Source organism: Pongo abelii, chromosome 12 (genome assembly GCF_028885655.2).
Source record: "Pongo abelii isolate AG06213 chromosome 12, NHGRI_mPonAbe1-v2.0_pri, whole genome shotgun sequence".
NCBI classification, from domain to species: Eukaryota; Metazoa; Chordata; class Mammalia; order Primates; family Hominidae; genus Pongo; species Pongo abelii.
In genome coordinates this window covers 67,785,824-67,798,338 of record NC_071997.2, presented here as the reverse complement: position 1 = coordinate 67,798,338, position 12,515 = coordinate 67,785,824, and the positions used below count along the sequence as shown (strand labels likewise).

The following is a 12,515-nucleotide window of genomic DNA, read 5'->3' as shown; positions in this document are numbered from 1 at the left end:
CGCATGGCAGGACAGATCTGAAACCAGAGGGTCTGGCTCCAGGTCCATGTGCCTATAGGACCTCTCAAGCTCTGTTATTTCATTGGAACCTATAATTACCTCCAAAGTATATAGTCTTGTTTTCTCCGTTCTATAGGTGATAACACTGAGGTTGAACAACTTGCCCTAGGTCACCTCATGCTTTACACACCTCTCACTGTGAGACTGACAACCAGAGAACAGTCAAAGGAATTCAGAGGGGGTCATTCCAGGAAGGGGAGACAGGGGAAGAGTCAAGCAGCGGCGGTGGGAATCTGGGAGGTCATGGAGCTCAAGTGTGTGTGCCTGAAAAACCGTTCCCCGCGTGCTGAGGAGCAGCCAAGCCTCCTTCCAGAGCCCTCAGCCCAGGAGAGGTGGCTTACAGTCCACAGGTGGAGAAGGAGTCTTAGGCTCAAGGTTAACACCCACTCTCATTCCCTGTTCTGCATCAAAGTCACGGGGGTCACCCAAGGAGCACATTCTACGGTAGAGAGAGATTAACAGGGCATCCTCCCAGCAGCCCCTGTTCCCTGGGCCAGCTGTCCCGCTGTCATTGACCCGGTCCCTATTTACAGTTCAGTAGCAGAGGCGTATGACTCAGGGACAGAGGGAATCCCCACGGTGCCAGGCCTCAGGCCATGTGGAGAGTGGCTCATTAAGAGCCACGGCACAGCGATTACCTCCAGAGAGGTGGCGTGTGAGCAGGTACCTTGGAAGCTCTGTTTCTAATGTTTCTAGAGATCGCCAAGGTGTTGTGTCCTGAGTAATAATGAATTGCCTTCATTATTCACACGCACAACCTGCACCACCGCCCACAAAGGCCTTGGACACTTCTGCTGAACAGGTCAGGTCAGCCGTCTGGTCCCAGCTCTCCCATTGATTGGCTGGTGGGTGTCAGCCTAAGAACCGTATGGACTTCATCAGTGCCGGAGTGTGAGGCCCTTTGTATCTTGGAGCCATTACCAGAAAGCAGAGCCTCCAGTAGACCTTTTCCAAACTTTCTGTGTGGTTTGCACGTTCGTCCACTGCACCGAGGTAACATTTTTTCTCATTATGACTCCTGGGGCTGTCGGCCCGCCTCCGATTCCCAAAACCCTGTGGGTGTGGAAGCTATGAGGTAAGCAGAACATGGCCCAGCCCCCGGGCCCTGCTGATTGGTTCAGAAGTGGACCTCTGGCGCAGGCCCCTCCAACCACAACATCCTGAGTTCTTGGCAACAATTGCTTGGTGACGGCCTCAGCTTTTAACTAAAACTTTGGAGAAAAGCTGCAGTGATGTCTTTAACTTGTTAAGCTTGGGAGCTGCTATCGGAGAGTCTTGCATTCTGGGCCCAGCCACATCCCTGTTCTTGGTAAATGTTAGTTATTTACCTTTAGTTAATTACCTTTACCAAAATTATTTGAGCAAAAAATAAATTATATACATGCACACGCATGCACACACACACACACACCCATACATATGTCTTTAAACTACTTAGAGGGGCGTTCCTTCCACTTGCAACCAGCCTGTCATATATACTTCTCTGAACCATCTGGACATTTTGCAGGAGGTTCCCTTTCTGCAGAGGGACAAAAGGGTAGGCTGGGGAGAACATGAAGGCCTTTGGGTTAATGTGTTGGAAGCTGCCGCCAAGCTTGTAAATGAAAAGCATCTTTGAACTCATTGAGTAAATGTATAGGAAAGTGGATTTAAATTGAACGTCATCTGCCTACAGTCTTGGAAGCACATGTGTGTGGCCCCAAAGCTAAAGGCTGCTAGACATTCTGCACAGGAGCTTGCAGCCTGGTGGTAGTCACTTCCCTTGGCGGGGCTTCCAGGGGTCCAGCAGCCTCACCTAACACGTGAGACAGGGGCAGAGCCAAGCAAAGCTTCAGCCTCCAGTGTGAGGTGCAGCCACAGCTATCTCCTGCCCAGCTGGATTTTCCAGTCCTGCCGGCACGTTCCTTCCTGTTCCTTCCCTCATCCTTTGGCAAACAGATATCTGCAAACTCAGGCACCCAGAGAGTGAGGGGATTCCCATGGGGGCCTTCTGTGGTATAGGCTCTTGGGGCTCTGCCAGCCTGCTCTTAGAGGCCAGGACTGGTGGGCTAGGCTGGCAAAGCTATCCTCCATGTCCTGCTTTCCTCCCTCCTGTCTTCCTTTCCTCCACCCACCTCGCAGCCCCTGGCCTGCCTGTACTCCCAGCTCTCCTCCCTGAACCAGACCCGCTCCACCCTCTTGCCACTTACACCTTTAGAGTGGACAACTGAGCTGGAAGGAGCCTCAGAAACCATCCCCATCCAATCCAGTTCCTTTCCAGAAGGAGAAACTGAGAACAGGGAGGTGAAGTGAGCTGTTAAAGGTCACCAGCTCTAAGGAGCTGCGCTGGGGATAGAACGCGGGTGTCTACTCCGGGCATGGTAGCGCGCACCTGCAGTCCTGGCTGCTGGAGAGGCTGAGGCGGAAGGGTCGCTTAAGCCCCGGAGTTCGAATCCAGCCTGGGCAAGGGGCGAGATCTTCCTCTCTTAAAAAAAGGAAGAAAAGGGCCAGGCGAGGTGGCTCACGCCTGTAATCTCAGCACTTTGGGAGGCCAAGGAGGGCGGATCACTTGAGGTCAGGAGTTTGAGAGCAGCCTGGCCAACATGGTGAAACTCCGTCTCTACTAAAAATACAAAAATATTAGCCTGGCGTGGTGGCGCATGCCTGTAATCCCAGCTACTCGGGAGACTGAGGCAAGAGAATCGCTTGAACCCAGGAGGCGAAGGTTGCAGTGAGCAACCTGTCCAGCCTGGGCGACAGAGCAAGACTCTGTCAAAAAAAAAAAAAGACAGAAGAAGGAAGGAAGGAGGAAGGAGAACCAGTGGCCAGCACCCTGAGTGTGTTTGGAGAGGGTTGGGGTGTGGGGGTGTGCGTTTGAAGCCTTGTGTCTCCTGTGGACAAGGAGGAGCGCTCTGTGCCCTGGGGGAAGCCAAGGGAGAGGAGGGGTTGGAGAGGCAGGGACCCCGTCCGCCTGTACACTCCGGAGCGAAGGCGTGAGACGCCTCAGCCGGCTGTCCCTCCTCGCGCCTCTGCCCCGGGGGACGCACGAGGACCGGAAAGCCGAGGGGGCGCCGGGCCGGCTCTGGCCGCTGGGCCCGGGATGCCAGGATGCGGGGGGCCGGGGCTGCCGGTGCTCTTGGGGGCAGAGGGAAGCTCCGCTCCCTCTGCAGAGGACACCCACGCCGCCGCCCCGGCAGCCTCCGAGGCGCCCTCTCCGCGCTTCACTCTCGGCCGCTCTCCTGGAGCCACGCAAGCCGGTCGGGGCGGCTGGACCCGAGCCTGGGAGCCTGCGGGCGGCCGCGCCGCGCTGCGCTGCGCTGCCGAACCGCCCGGAGCCGCAGCGCCGCCGCCCGCCCGCTCGGGGGCGCCCCAGCTTCCGGCCTCCGGCGGCCTCCGCGTCGCGCTCCCCAGGCCCGGAGGCCGCGCCAGGCCCCCTCGGCGCCCCCGCCCCCTCTGCCGGGCGCTCGCCCCCGCCTCCACCCTGGGATCTGAGCCCGGGCCGTCTCCCCGCGGCGCCGCGCCTGGCGGTCACTCCCTCTGACCTCCTGGGCCCAGTCCAGGGGCCAAGAGCCGCATCCCCAGGGACCTTGGTAGAAAAATACGCGGCTCCTGTAGCCACCCGAGATCTTCTGGATCAGAACCTCTGCACCAGCAGACTGGGTGTCATGGACCTCCAAGCGGTTTTCACGCTGCGGAAGCTTGAGAACCTCTGCTCTGGAGCCCAGACCCCGCCGGAGGGTGGACAGAGCGGGAGGGTGGACTGAGCCCCTCGGGGACAGCGACCCTGTCTTTGTTCCCTCAAATAGCAGGGAGTCCTGCTGATTATTGACTGGTGAGACAGGGAAAATGGTTCCTGCAGGCAGCCCTGGGGTTCTTTAATAAAAATGGTCTTTCCTGGATGATGACCAGGAGTGACTTGGAAATTGACACAAATTTCCTCAAAGGATTGATCCATTTAGCATCTGTTTTGATTACATCCCAAGTTGTTGACAATGGAGCTGGAAAAGCACTCTGACCCTCTATTGTCAATGGTCTCTGAGGGGCTCACAGCACCTGGCGTGGCTCACATATCCAGCCTTCTGCCAGGAACGTGGACCCTTGCTTCATGGATGTCATTTATAGGCTGAGTGAAAATCTACCCCAGAAGGTTTGGGATACATTTGAAGATACTTCCAACCTTCACTAAAGATTATTCCCATTTCATAGGAAGGAACTACTTCCCTTCTTATTCCACCTAGAAAAATGTGTAATAATTCAAAAGATGTGACCATAACTTTTTGTCTTTTTCCAGAATGTTTTAAAATATATTTACATAATATTTACAATAAAATTTAACACACTCATAACTCTGTAATGTGTCCCATCCCCTGAGACCCAAGTCTCTGCTGTTAACCTAGTGACAGGGAGGGTTAAGGCCATGGTGTGTTAAGGAATGTTGGCTTACTGCACAATGTCTCCCATCAGAAGTCCATTTTGCAGCCAACAACCTTTGAATCACCCTGCCCTTGACTCAAGGGGATAATTCTGATGGTGGAGTATGTATCAGAGCGAGGGGAGATTTGGGATAGGCTGGCCAGGTCTCTCAAGTCCCATCTTCCAGGTGACCCTCTCACCTGCTTCTAAGCCTTTGAATGGGTTGTAGGAGGTTGGGGGCTGGGGGTTAGGGATGAGAGGAGGGCCCCAGAATATGGGGCTTTCTGGCTGGTCTGCTTGGGGAGGATGGGAGAGGGTTTGATAGAGCAGGGGTTTGTTCAGGGCCAATTGTGCTGTCAAGAGCCTGGACATACTCCTCTTTATCCCAACAATTCTACTTCAGGAATTTCTTCCATGGGAATAATCAGAGAGGCCTTAAATGACCAACAGTAGGCCGGGCACAGTGGCTCACAACTGTAATCCCAGCACTTTGGAAGGAAGTGGGAGGAGGTCCTTTGGACGGACCATCACCTGAGGTCAGGAGTTCGAGACCATCCTGGCCAACATGGCAAAACCCCGTCTCTACCCAAAATACAAAAAATTAGCCCGGCGTGGCACCTGTAATCCCAGCTACTTGTGAGGCTGAGGCAGGAGAATCACTTGAACCCAGGAGGCGGAGGTTGCAGTGAGGCAAGATCTAGCCACTGCAATCCAGCCTGGGCGATGGAGCAAGACTCCGTCTCAAAAACAAACAAACAAACAGAAAAACCTAACAATGTGGGAGGGGTTTAAAGAAGAGTGCTCAGTCACGTGAGGGAACAATCTGCAGCCATCAAAAAATCCCATTTTCAAAACAGTTCTAATGACATGGAGAATTGTTCATGATATGTGGTGAAAAGCAGCATAGAAAATGGTATTGTATGATACCTACTTTATGCAAAACACATATTATTTGCCTAAGGAAAAATATATTTTTAAAAAGGACTGGAAGAAAGTCTGTCAAAATATTAACAATGATTTTCTTTGGGTGATGTGTTCATAGGTGATATTTGGTTTCTGCTTTATTTTTTATGTTTTCCATAATGAGCACGTGTTACTTTTGAATTAGAAAAATAATTTAAGAACCTGCAATGTTCTAAGCATTGTGCCAGACTCAAAGATGAATAAGCTACAAAGACGTATGTTCTGCCTTGGAGGAACTCATCATGGTCAACGGAGATGACAGGTAGCCAGAAAATGGCAGTGTGGGACAGGGTGGGACAAGTGCGTAAGAGAGAGAGGGGCAGGATGCAGTGGGAGCTCAGGGGAGGGACAGAAGAAATCCCCTGAAATCTAAGTTCCCTGGGAGCTGGCACCTAGGAGGTCAGCAGAGCAGGGTGGGGTCAGAGTCCCAGCTCTGCTCTCTGATGCCCTGTAGCTTTGGGCAGGTTTCACTAACTAGTCTGGCTTTCCCATCTGTAAAATGGGATAATGAAAGGTTTTTGTGAGCAATTAATAAGGTAATGAATACAAAACATGGTGCCTGGCACACAGTAAGTGCTCAATAAAAATTAAATTTACAATAGAATTTCTAAAGTCAAGTCTGGGCAGGAAAGTGCAAGGGTAGCGAGGAACTGGGTGAGGTTGCTTGGGGTTCACAGGGAAAGGGTGGGAGACAGGAGAGAGGATGCTAGCCAAGGGGCATAGCTTCTGGCATAGGTGCTGCACGGCGCTGGAGGCTGGGGGACCAGTTGGCTGGGGGTTGCCTCCTGTGCCCCCTGAGCATGAGAATAAGTGGAGGATGACTTGCGGATGAAAGGATGGAGAGTCAGCGGGCACAGTGGCTCACGCCTGTAATCCCAGCACTTTGGGAAACCAAGGCGAGTGGATCACCTGAGGTCGGGAGTTTGAGACCAGCCTGACCAATATGGTGAAACCCCACCCCTAACAAAATTAGCTGGGCATGGTAAGCATGCCTGTAATCCTAGCTACTTGGGAGGCTGAGGCAGGAGAATTGCTTGAACCCAGGAGGCAGAGGAGGTTGCAGTGAGCCGAGATCGTGCCATTGCACTCTAGCCTGGGCAACAAGAGTGAAACTCCATCTCAGAAGAAAAAGAAAGGATGGAGAGTCTGGAGCTAAACTCAAAGCCCTTAGCCCTGACTGGAGAGGGCGAGGGCATGAAGAGACCTCCACAGAGCACCCCTGGCATTAATCAAGCATCTACAGTGTTGTATGTGCTGTGTTTTTAGTCCTGTTATAACCTTGAATATCAACATTACTATCTCCATTTTACAGATGCAGAAACTGAGGCCCAGGACCACACACTGACACCAAGTGGACTAGGATTCAGGCCATTGACCATATTCTTTCAACTTCAGGAGCAACAGTACCTGGAGGACCCAAATTTGCTGTCATCCTCCATGAGGCCTCAGCAGTCTCCAACATGGAAGGGCACTGATCCAGCCTGGGGGTTTCCAGGGACCTTTCTGACTGAACACTGGAAAGACCCTTTCATTCCGTCCTGTCCCCCAGGTGGGACCCCACGCCCTGAGGTGGAACAGAGGTGAAGAGGAAGGGGAGCGGCTTCTGTGCATTTTAATAGAAATGAATTCAAGTAAGTTTGAGAATGTCATAAATCCCTCAAGAGGGCTAGAAGTGGTGGAGGAGCCCCTGTACCCCCAAGTGATCCCTCTGATGCCTTGACAGGTTCTCTCCTGAAGGACTCAGTTCCTTGGGCCCAAACTTCTCCAGTCTCTCATGAAAGGAGATGAACTGCCTCAGATAAAGTGCTAATCTTCAGCCTCGAAGTCCTCGGAAGGGTAAGATTGCTATGTATCTGAAGATGGGTGCAACAGAAAAGCAAATGTCCCATAAGACCCCAGCTCTCTCCTCCTCCACTGAGAGCTCACACTGTCTACAGGGCAAGTCTCATTGCTTGAGAAACCTCTTTTAATTTTTTCCAATCCACCTGGCAAAGAGCCTGACCACAGCGTCTGTCTCACCCTCCTTCCCAAAACTTCGGTCTCCCCCATGGGATTTGCAGAATTTGGGAGGGGGTGCTGTGTTGCTTTGCAGTTCTGCTGCCCATTTTTCACAAGAGAAAACTGGGTGTCAATGAAATGAGAATACATTCTGCAATGAAAGCATTTGGAGCCAGACAGTGGGAGAAATCTAATTTATAACAGTGGTTTTCAACCACGGCTACAAATTAGAAGCACAAGAACACTTCAAAAAATACTCATACCCAGGCCCCACCAAATATTTATCTTGAGATAGGATGCTTTCTTGCCTGCTTTCCTTGTGTGTGGGGTGTGTGTATGTGTGCGTGTGTGTGTGATGTGTGTGTTTTAAAAAGTCTTCCAGGTGATTCTAATATGCCAGAGCTAAGAATTACTCACCTAAAATAAGACAACTGTGTTAGAAAGAATATCCAATAGAGAAATGAACAAAAGACATGAATGGGCAATTCACAAAGACAAAATAAAAATGGCTAATGGGCACATGAAAACCTGTTGATCCCAATTAATAATTAAAGAAATGCTAAATAAAACAATAATGAGATAGCATTTCATGTATCAAGTTGTCAACCCTTTTTTTTTCTAATGAAAGAATATTCCCAGGAATAACAACAATATGTTTGTGTGTGTTGGGGGTGGGGCTGTGGCGAGTCTCAAACACTGTAAGAATAAATAGCTACAATCTCTCCTGAGGGCAGCTGGGCAACATGCACCGTTACACCCATCAGTTTCACATTAAGATTCTATAAGGACGCACTGAGATTTAGCTAGAGCTGTTAATCTTAGCAGGAACAGAAAATTGGAAATTCCTAAACATCTACCATTAGGAGATGAGTTCAATGAATTACGTGCTGCCATAAAACAGGATGCCACACAGTCACTGAATGTAATAGAGTCGATGACTATGTCCTGATTTGGGAAGATGTTCAGATATTGAGTGAAAAAAGAAGCAGTTTCCAAATAGTAATACCATTTTTGCTTTTTTAAAAAATAATGTCCTTCCATGAAATAGAAGTAAAAAAATTAGAAGAATATGAAAAGTATATGCGTGTATGTGTCGGTACTTAGGAAAGAGCTTGCAAAAATATATGCAGGCCAGATGTGGTGGCTCATACTTGTAATCCTGGAAAGACTCGGGAGGCTAAGGAGGGAAGATTGCTTGGCGCCAGGACTTCAAGACCAGCCTGGGCAAGATAGGCAGACCCTGTCTCTATAATTATTTTTTTCTTTTCTTTTCTTTTTTTTTGTAAATTAGCCAGGCATGATAGCACGCACCTGTAGTCTCAGCTACTTGGGAGGCTGAGGCAGGAAGATCCTTAAGCCCAGGAGTTCAAGGTCACAGTGAGCCATGATTGTACCACTGCACTCCAGCATGGGTGACAGAGTAATACCCGGTCTAAAAAAAAAAAAAAAGGAAGGTTTTGGTAGTCATCACCTTTATGTACTACAAAGGCATTTTATATTTTTATTTTTGCTTCTCTGTATTTTCTAGCTTTTCCCTGCAAAGGATATACTGTATTTGTGTTTGTCAAAAGGAAAAAATTATTTTTAATTAAAACAATTAATGAAAATTTAAAAATTTAATTAAAAAAAAATGAGCAGTTTGCTCATCTGTTTTCCTCTGGGAGGAGACATTCAACATCTTGGTGCAGTGAAATCTCCAGAAAATCCCCAGACTCTCCACCCTCATTTCCACACCCCACCTTTGACCAAGGAGCCAAAATATAGCCTCAGACTGGACTTCTTTTCCCTCCTCTTCCAGGCCTTCTCCACACTGCTGGGCTGTGAAAGGCCGAAGGAGGTGGAGCTGGGGAGGAAGATGAAGATCCAGAGGTCTGAGAGAGCCTCAACTGAGTAGAGAGCAGCCTGGGTTCCAAAGTCCTGGCCGCAGCTCTGTGTAGCCATGTGACTTTAGTTCAGGCCCTTGACTTCTCTAAGCTTCTGTGTGCACAGCTATCAAATGGGAGTAATAACAGTATTGACCTCGTGGGTGGTTATGAGGCTTTACTGAGATGGTACAATGTCAAGGGCTTAGCACATTGCCTGGCACGTAACACTCAGTAAATGCCACCCTGACTATGTTTAATTTGGGAAGCTAGACCCTTACCTACCCAAGGGCTGTGATGGTAGCAAGCCCACCTGCAGCCATCCTCAGAGGGTAGGTGGAGAGTGAAGCCAAGCCTCAGAGCCACGGACTCCAGAATGAAGGTATGGACTCCGTGCCTGGACCTGTTACTTGATTAGGGTTTCTGACCCCAGCTTCTTCCCCATTTGCCCTGTCACACCATCCCATAAATGTCCTGTTGCCCCCCTCTTGACCCTTCCTCCCACCCCCATTCCATTTATCATAGTCCATTTGTGGTGTCAGGGCAGACACACCCAAGGCACTGAACTCATCTTGCCACTGTTGGTCACCCTCTGTGCCTTACAACAATGTGGCACTTGGGGATTCTAAACCACCACACTCACCAATTCTCTCAATCCCCATGACCATCTCCATGCCTCCAAGACTCTCTGTGTCAGCCCAGAGGGGAAGCTGCCCGCAAGGTCTCTGTCTCCTTAGTGCAGAGCCGGGTCTACACCAGGTGCAGAACTCCCTGGTCAGCACAGCAGTGGGCCTGCCACCCAGACACACAGAGGCAGCTCAGCAACAGTCAGAGGCCCTCCGACGACATTGGGAACAGAAGTGGCTGTATGAGCTTCTAAAAAGCCCCATCTGGAAGCTGGAGAAGCTGGGCCCATTCCCTAACTCAGAGGAGGCCACAGTCCCTGGGGCAGGAACTGGCCCCTCCTATTCTTTCCCTGCCCTCCAGAGTGGGGTTGCCTGGGACCAGGTCCTCAGAAACTGTGATGGGAGGAGGGCGCCTTTACAACAGCAGGTGGAGCACCTGTGAGTCCCAAGTTCCCTTCCCCAAAGACCAAGAAAGAGTTTGGAGAACACTGGAGCCAGCCTTGCCTTCTCCTCTCCTGAAGGAATGGATGCATGAATGAATGAATGCCTCTACTTTACTCTTTTATTTTTAGAGTTAAGGTAGAGAAAGAATAAAATAGCTGTGGATGTACAAACACCATTTAGAACACAGTTAAACAAGCCCAGAAGCTTAGTTGGACACAAGTGTCAATAGGCAACCACATTTTGCATTTGCTGCCCAGCAGCTAAACCAGAACTGGGCCCTGCAGTGCAGTAGTTTGGCCAACTATTTAATGAATGAATGACATGACATGACCACACATTTCAGATAAGGGGGAAAACGGGGAGGAAGCTTTGGGGGGTGTGTCTCCGCACCCACATAGAGTTGAAGTCACTTGTACTTGGTGTAACTTGACAGCTCAGTGAGCTTTAGAATCAAGCACCCACAGATGGGGAAATCTCATTTTCTAAATGAAATTAACAAAGTAGGAGGGGCAGATCAGGGTGTTTCAATTCATACCCCAGCCTGCTCTCCTAGCAATCTGGTAACTAGACCAGAGCTTCTGCTAAGTAAGTTAATCAAACAACACCTGCTGGGGCGGTGCTGCCCACAGACTTGCCCACCATTCTAAGACCCTGTACACACACACACACACACACACACACACACACACTCATCCTGTTCTGGGCTATTCTATGTGTTTGATGCTTGAGCCAAAGATAGAATTTGTGTGGACTGTTTTCCCTGAATACTTAACTTTTGCCTGGGACCAGGCACCCAAGAACTCTTCCTGAGAGCCCAACCCAGGCCTTGAGCAGCCACGTTGCCACAGGCCCTCTGGCTTTATTGCTGTGTTGTTGACTCAGCTGGGGATTTCTGGTGGCTTTGAGATTCTCTCTCCATCTGGACTCAGTCTCTGAGGCTCCGGACTCCTTTCTAGTCCCTATTTCCTCCCGTCTCTCCCCCTTGGACTCACCTGGACAATGGGCTGCTCCAGTCTGAAAGGGTCAGGCCCTGTTAGGCTGGGCAGCATCTGGAGTGAAAGGCAGGCTGCTGTCAGGCCTGAGAAACAGGTATTTTTATTCCGGGGAGTGTCCCCTTTTCAGGACTCAGACCCTGGGAATTTGGGTGCCCCACTCAGCTCTAGCTAAAGTTGGGCTCCCAGGACCCTCACCAGGCTAAGAGTGAATGCACTTGGGTTTCTTAGCTCCCCTGCCCCCCATCATTCCCCATAGTGGGTTCCTTTTGTCTTCACTAAATCCCCTCCAATCTCCCCTTCCAAAAGCCAGCAGATCCAAGTGGAATTCAACACCCAAACACTCATACAAAGGCAAGGATTAATAGCTGGCTTTGTCTGGGCACAGATGTGCAGCAGCTTGGCAGCGGGGGGAGGGGGGCATTTTTTTCTTGCCACTTGAGTCAGTTGGGCTCTGGCTCCACACTTGAGGGTGGGGAGGGGAGGAAGCTGGGGAGGAACTGCTGCATGGATTCCCCCTCTAGGGCACCACACCCGACTTCTCTGAGCTGGTGTGTTCTTGGGGGTCTGGTCCCCACGAAGGAGAAACTTCCTCTACAAAGTTCTTCTCTGGCTGGGAGGCCTGTCAGCCTCTCTTCCTTTGACTGCAACAAGTCACACTCACAAGCTGGTACTCAGTCTCTGGACTCAGTTCCTGTTCTTCCAGAGCCTGAGCTCTAAAACAGGCCCCAGAAATTCTCAAAGAAACCCTGACAGCTGAGTGGACTAACTGGGACACTGACAGGAGGTACACGGGGTCATACTGCAGGAGGATGGGGAATGTTCCTGGAGGAGCTGGGGCTTAATCTGAGCTCCAAAGGATGGACAGAGGGGAAAGAAGGGGACTTCTTTGCAGGGACTCCAGGAGGGGTCAGTGGGGCAGGAGAGAGCAGGGCCTTGAAGGTATGGGAAGGGGAATGAATGTTTCCTATGGCAATAGGGAGCCACTGAAGTTGTAGATCAGAGTCAGAGCTGGAGAAGCACCATGGGTGTAAGGAAGCCTGTTCTGTTGTTGGGCATAGAACAGGCTGGAGGAGGTGGCAGCCAAGGAAACAAATGGGTGTCGCTGGGCCAGAGCTCATTCTCACTCAGTCCCTCTGCATCCAACAGAATCCCTTATTTGAACAATCCATGCTACT

At 50.5% G+C, this 12,515-nt stretch overlaps 1 long non-coding RNA gene across 1 annotated transcript; it reads left to right on the top strand.

Moving 5' to 3' along the window:
* The first annotated feature begins 1,265 nt into the window (after positions 1–1,265).
* On the top strand, positions 1,266–10,441 carry LOC100937508 (uncharacterized). Its single transcript, XR_151430.4, has 4 exons — positions 1,266–1,375; positions 6,728–7,046; positions 7,139–7,251; positions 9,212–10,441. It is a non-coding gene; the product is annotated as an uncharacterized LOC100937508 (long non-coding RNA).
* The last annotated feature ends 2,074 nt before the right edge of the window (positions 10,442–12,515 follow it).